The sequence below is a fragment of the Callithrix jacchus genome, chromosome 19 (assembly GCF_049354715.1).
Source record: "Callithrix jacchus isolate 240 chromosome 19, calJac240_pri, whole genome shotgun sequence".
NCBI classification, from domain to species: Eukaryota; Metazoa; Chordata; class Mammalia; order Primates; family Cebidae; genus Callithrix; species Callithrix jacchus.
Genome location: NC_133520.1, coordinates 36,349,090 through 36,355,106, shown reverse-complemented (window position 1 = coordinate 36,355,106; position 6,017 = coordinate 36,349,090). Strand labels below are relative to the sequence as shown.

The 6,017-nt window shown below is 40.7% G+C and overlaps 1 long non-coding RNA gene across 1 annotated transcript; it reads right to left on the bottom strand.

Annotated features, from left to right (window-relative positions):
- Positions 1-831: 831 nt before the first annotated feature.
- Positions 832-3,724, bottom strand: LOC144580467 (uncharacterized). The gene is made up of 2 exons (XR_013530031.1): positions 3,409-3,724; positions 832-1,101 (listed from the first exon to the last, which is right to left on the bottom strand). It is a non-coding gene; the product is annotated as an uncharacterized LOC144580467 (long non-coding RNA).
- Positions 3,725-6,017: the final 2,293 nt, after the last annotated feature.

Here is a 6,017-nt window from a genome sequence, read left to right as displayed (position 1 = left end):
GAATCAATTCAACAAAGGGTTATAGGGCTCTTAAAACAAAGGGCTTGTTGAGTAAAGCAAAATGCCTGGTCAGTTGTACCAGGAGAAAATGAGGTCAGAAAAAGGATAAAAGCGGAGGTGCCTCTAAGCTGGTAAGTGATAGTGGTACACCTCTTGGTGGAAGTTGTTGACTATTGGGTTTTTGAGGAGTGACTTACATAAAACACCCTTCTATTGGTAACATATATACAGTACTTAAAACATGTCGTATGCTAAAGAAAAAAAGCACCCCCAAAACAGAAAGCCACTGTATTCTCCATTGCCTCTCAAAATCCCTTTGCCAGTTGGGATATGAGCTTGGGATAAGGTAAGAACACCTGAAAGGTTGTGACTTCCCTGTGGCTGGGGTGAGCAAAGGGTAGGCTTAGAAATTACAATGTAATTCTTGCTAGGCCACACCATCACAACAACCCTGGACCTGGATAGAAGCTCTTGAAGCTGTGATGGGCCAGCAGGAGAATGCTGCTCAGACAGGACTTACCCTGTCCTCTTTCAGGCACATCACTAGTCTCACAGAGATGTGTCCCAGATATCACCCAACCCAAGTTACTATACGCTTGATGTGTTTTCTGTCCTCCCTAGGTCTTGGGACTTGATAAAATTATGGATTTGTTGAGGCTTCACGGGTTGTTTCCCCAGGGATTCAAACATTTCCTGACTTTATTTAAGGCTAAGGTCAATCTTTGCAGCTCTGAAGTAGCACAAAGGCAATAAGGGACTGTCCAATGTTCCTAGAGAGGAGAGAGAGAGGGAGAGAATGTGTTCATGAACGTCCCCCAAAGCAAACTAGGAAAACTTTTCCATGTTTTATTTATTTTGTGGTATTAAAGGAGCATCACTGTGCCACCCGTGCTGAGCCAGAGCTTCTAATTCAGTAGAAATGAAATTCCAACCCAATGTGTGCTTAACTTTCTCAGCACAGTAAATCCACTTCTCTTTTTGTCTGTCGCATCACCCCCTTGGTAGTGAAGGGATGTACAGTACAGAGATGAGGTCTGTCAGTGGGAAACCACTCTGGCAATTTCGGAGTGATGTCTGAAGAAATGAATTGAGCAGGCTTGCCTGGGGTGGAGACACAAGACAGTCCATGCTTTTATAGTCACCGCTGGGTTTTCGATTTGTCATGTGCTGCCTATCTCTGCAGATTCTTTTCTGTTCCAACACATAAAGAAAAGCATGCCTAGTCAGATGCTCCCGGCTTATCACTCCATATCAATCCAGAAGCAACACAGGTTTTCAATTTCTCAATTTGCAAGTGCAATTGAAAACTGGCAGAGGTTGCTATGTAGGGATGAAATGAACAGTGGTGCAGTGTGGCCTCTGCCGATAGAGATTGCATCCATGAGGTTGTGGGGCGGGAGTGGGATAAAGGATCTGGGAATCATCTCACCCACATTTGATTGCCGGAAGCTCTGGCAAGCCATATTATGCTATTCCTTTCTGTATTTAGGCTAGTTCTCTTTTGCTTCTGAGCATTTGCCCATGTTATTTGCCTCTATTTAGAACTCTCTCTAGTTCCTCCTATTATATCCTATCTTCTTCCAGGCTCCTGCTTCATATCTTTCTTTCTTCCTTTTTTTTTTTTTTTTTTTTTTTTGTTTTAGAGACAGGGTCTCATCCTGTCACCCTATCTGAGTGCAGTGGCATGATCATAGCTCAGTGCAGCTTCAAACTCCTGGACTCGAGCCTTTTACCTCAGCCTTCCTACTAGCTGGGACTACAGGCATGTGCCACCACACCTGGCTAGCTTTATTTACTATGTTGTATGTATGTATGTATGTGTATATGTTTTTAGAGATGGGGCCTTGGTGTGTTGCTCAGGCTGGTCTCAAACTCCTGGACTCAAGGGTTCCTCCAAACTTAGCCTCCCGAGTAGGTGAAATTATAGGTGCAAGCCACCATGGCCTGCCTTCCTCTTCATCTTTCCAACTTTAGCTTGCCCCATTTCCATTTTGATGTCACCTCTAACTGGATGCATTCCTTTCCCTGTTAATATTTGATTTGGCCCCTCCTTCATTGTGCTTCTTTAATCCCTGAACTTATTTTCAACACAGTCTTCTCATGTGGTATTATAATTTCCTTTTTTTCTGATTCAGTTCCCTCATGAGATTATAAGGTATGTGAGAGCAGGAAACCTGTTTTTCTCTGCTGTTCTGTTTCTATCCATCTCAGGCAATAACTACCACATTGTGGATGCTCAAAAAATTATAGATCAATAAGGTAAGAAAATATAAGTTACATCCTTGATCCCACTCCTGTGTCCCCACCTCACAGATACTATCTCCATTTGTAACAGCCAGTCTGAACCACTGTTCATTTTATCCCCGCAGAAACCTCTGTCAACTTTGAATTGCACTTATAAATAGAGACATTGAAACATTATAGGTAAATTGAAGTAATAGCTAAATATGTGATTAAAGTTCAAATGGATCAATCAAATAATGGAAAGGGAATAAGGTTTTATACCAACCAGATTTGAAAACAGAAAATATAATGTGTATTAGTTAGCTCAGGCTGCTGTAACAAAATGCCATAGAGCAGCTGGCTTAAACAACAGACATTTATTTCTCACAGTTCTGGATCTGGGAAGTCCGAATTCATGGTGGCAACAGGTTCTGTTTCTGGTGAGGGCTCTTACTGACTTGAAGATGGCTGTCTGCTCATTGTATCTTCACATGTTGGAGAGAGAGAAACAAGCTTGTTGGTGTCTTTTTTTTTTAGAAGTAAGGGCACTAATCCCATTATGGGGACCCAACCCTCATGACCTCATCTAAACCTAATTACCTCCCAAAGGCCTCATTTCCAAATATTATCACACTGGGGTTTAGGGCTTCAAAACAGGAATTTTGTGGGGATGCAATTCAGTTCATAGCACAGTGACAGTAACAATGAGATCTTGGTGAAAGTGTTACATACACTTAGAAGACAGCAATGTTAGAATAGTAGGATATTTTTAGAAAGAACTACATCAATTTGAACTAAAAACTCTGTAATATTCATACCAATTGACTCTATATTCCTTCTTCTGGAAATATAACCTAAGAAAATAGTCTTAAAGAAGGAAAAAGCTGCATACATGAAGAGTCTTCATTTTAGCATTGTTTACGATACTGAGAGGTTGGAAACAATGTGAACAGGACAGGAATGGTTAAACATGACAATATCATGGACTGTAATGATATTACAGACTATATTATGCAACCATTAAAATGATAGATTTGAGGCTTATTTTGTAACATAGAAAAAATATTTATCGTGTATTTTAGGCTAAACAATCAAATTATACCTATACTATGGTTTAAATTATATAAAATTATGTTTTGAATGGACAAGTTCTGAATAGGAATAAATGGAAATGGCTGTACTTACTGGCAGTTGGATTTGGGGCAATTTTAGCATTCTTTTAGCTTTTTTAGTGCTCTAATGCATGACTTCAAAATAATGTTTAAAAAGAAAGGTCCTGAAGAAGCTATTGAGAACTGAGTCATAAGTCTCCTAGATTCTTCTTTCAAAACGTCTTCCTGGGATTTGTTTCAGACAATCTTGGCTAATGGATACAGAAATCTTTCGCTCCTCTCAACATGGAAACCTCAAGATTAAATGAGAAGGACCTAGTATATGGGTGTTTGAATGATTTTTCTTCAATTTTCACCTTCTGGTGAGGCCAACTATATGTTGGGAGTGTATCCTCCCATTGCAAACAATTGTTTGTCCAAATATAAGAATCCGTGAATTTACAAAGGCTATTAATACATGACTAACCATGGATTGGCTACAGAGCCCCATTTTATTGCTTCCTATTTGTACACAAAGGTATTTTTAAGCAAAAACCTGCACTTTTTCTAAGCTTTCACTCAAGAAAAGAATACATCAGAGACACATTTATCTACATTTATTTGAATGTAAGATGATCTGTCTGACCAGGAACATGGGAGGCAACTTGGGATGATGGAAAGACAGAATTTTTGTGGTAGACAAACTCAGTTTATTTAGGACCATGGCCAAGTTAAGCAATCTTTCTAGGTCTTGATCACATCTGAAAAATTTAGAGACAAATCACTACTTTATGTGATTCTTATAAAGAATCATGAGGGCCAGGTGCGGCAGCTCATGCCTGTAATCTCAGCACTTTGGGAGGCTGAGGCAGGCGGATTATAAGAGATCGAGACCATCTGGCCAACATGGTGAAACCCTGTTTCTACTAAAAAAAAAACAAAAATTAGCTGGGTATGGTGGTGAGCACCTGTCGTCCCAGCTACTAGAGAAGCTAAGGCAGGAGAATCGCTTGAACCCAGAAGGTGGAAGTTGCAGTGAGCCAAGATTGCACCGCTGCACTCCAGCCTGGTGACAGAGTGAAACTGCATCTCAAAAAAAAAAAAAAAAAAAAATCAATGAGATAATCTGTGTAACACTCTCAGTTTAATATCTGCTATACAGAATCCTCTTTTTCAGTTTGGCAAACATGGAGCACCTCCCATATTCCAGGCTAACTGGGAAATGTAGCCAATCCAGCCAACTTGCCCCTTCACATGGACTGCTTTGTGTTCATGAAAAAGTCAGGATCACTTTTGTAGCTAAATTGTAGTCACGTGGTTTGTGAATACAATACTGAGTGACTGGGACCCCATAGAGGACTATTGCCTACAGTGGGTGACTGTATGAGCTATTAGAGATTAGAGATTCAGACATTCTCTTCCTTAATCCAGTGAGAAATTCACAGGAGAGAGTGCTGCACCCTGTAAATGAGGCAACAACAGCATTTGTAGAGGCAAAATGTGCAGTTAACAAAATACAGACAATTAAACCCATGTCTCCTTGACCTAGCTTTGTCTGCATTCTGGGACTGTACTCTTTGCAGCAGTGACTTTAGTTCTGGTCAGAAGTACTTCATCCACAGGAAACTGACCAAAAGAATAGTTTCTTCTCTAACTGTCTTCTCACTGTTTTCATAATAAAGGTATTTTTTTGATCCTCAAGCGATCTTATGAAAGAATGTGATAGAAGATCAAGGAAGTCTAATTTTAGTCTCTCTCTCCTGGAGACTCCCTGTGTGATTTGGGGGCATATAGCTGAAGTTTTCTGTTTTCCAATCTTCATGTTTTAACTTGTTTTAATAACTCTGCAAGATTTCTATCCACAAATAATTTCACAAAGAAGAAAGGAGACCACAGGAAACCTGGTGAGCTCAGGGGAAGAAGCATGCCGTGGAATCTGTGGTCCCACAGATCTGGGCACCAGGGTGGTCTGCACACTTTTGCTGATCTCTAACCTGGACTGCATCCATGCACTCTAAACATATTTACCTCATTAAATTAAGTTTGGTTTTTGGCCATCACTTCAAATTCAGCACAATCATTTTCCAAGCCTCTACCCTCACCAAAAAAATCACAATCATTTCCTTCTCCAACATTCTGTCTACTGAGGACACTTAAGCCCACAAAGTCATTGTCTCATTTTGCTTTCTGATCGCTACCTTCCAACACCGTCTGACATCATTTTCTGAAATATATGTGGCCTCTTTTCCCCTTCCACCATTTTTACCCTACTGGAGGTCATGTCACTTCTCCCCAGTCTGCATTTTCCTCTCTTCAACCCACAGTAATATACATTTCCTTAATGCTTGTTTTGTCCTGGTTGTCTTCTGATATTAAAAACTCTGTTCACTTTTCACTTTTTTTTTTTTTAGATGGAGTTTTGCTCTTGTCACCCAGGCTGGAGTGCAGTGGCATGATCTTGGCTCACAGCGACATCTGCTTGCTGGGTTCAAGCAATTCTCATGCCTCCTGAGTAACTGGGATTGCAGGTGCCCACCACCACACCCAGCTAATTTTCATATTTTTAGTAGAGACGAGGTTTTGCCATGTTGGCCAGGCTGGTCTTAAACTCCTGACCTCAGGTGATCTGCCCGCCTCGGCCTCCCAAAATGCTGGGATTATAGGCATGAGCCACTGCGCCTGGCCACTTTCTATTCTCTTGCA